The following is an 864-nucleotide window of genomic DNA, read 5'->3' on the forward strand; positions in this document are numbered from 1 at the left end:
AAGGATCAAAACAAACAAGAAAACGCCTAACAAGAATTCCACAGAATAACGAACGGGGCTTCAGACCTTCCTCTTCACTGCACAGTGGATTATTTATAAATCCACATGTTGCTGAAGAAACACAATAAAATGAAAAAAAAAAAAAAAAAAACAACCACCAACACACCAAACAAACATCTAAAAAAGAGGACTAGCTGTGACAATCCAAATAGTATAATTCATTACGTGAACTATGGTTGAATTGTCAGATTTATAGTATTTTATTTTAAAAATACCTACAATCATCACAAAAAGGTCAACAATAACACACACATACTTGTAAATAGAAAATAAACTATAAAAACCATTTCAGATTCGACTCTGCTGCAGTATCAAACCCAAAAACCCTTTAGGGAACCAATCACAATTTAACAGTTTGAAATTATTTCTAGCTATGTTAAAAATGGGTTTTCAAAGTGAACATACAGCTCCTTCTTTTCCCTAGAAAGACAGAAAGGAGTCGTCTAGCGTCAAGTGCTTTAACAGTCATCCCAGCACTCAAGAACTCAACTACCTCCTTTGCCAGCTGAAGCGAAGCTGGCACGGACCTGAACTTTCTGAAGATAAAAGTTTTCAGAGAAAACTTCCTCTCAGGTGACGGAAGCAGAAGCCAGGAAAAACCAGCCACCACACCGAGAGGCGGGCTCGCAGCGGCCCAAGGAGGGGAGCCGCCGGGGGGAAGCCGTCCCCTCCCCGCCAAGCTCAATTCTCATCCTTCAGGACGCGCCAGAGCTCCGGCTGCCAAGCAGAGACCGATAGGGCCTTCCCCCACAAAGGCACAGGGCCCGAACTCACGGAGGTCCTCGGGAGGCGGGAAAAGCCGGA

Source organism: Pygoscelis adeliae, unplaced genomic scaffold (genome assembly GCF_000699105.1).
Source record: "Pygoscelis adeliae isolate BGI_AS28 unplaced genomic scaffold, ASM69910v1 Scaffold93, whole genome shotgun sequence".
NCBI lineage: Eukaryota > Metazoa > Chordata > Aves > Sphenisciformes > Spheniscidae > Pygoscelis > Pygoscelis adeliae.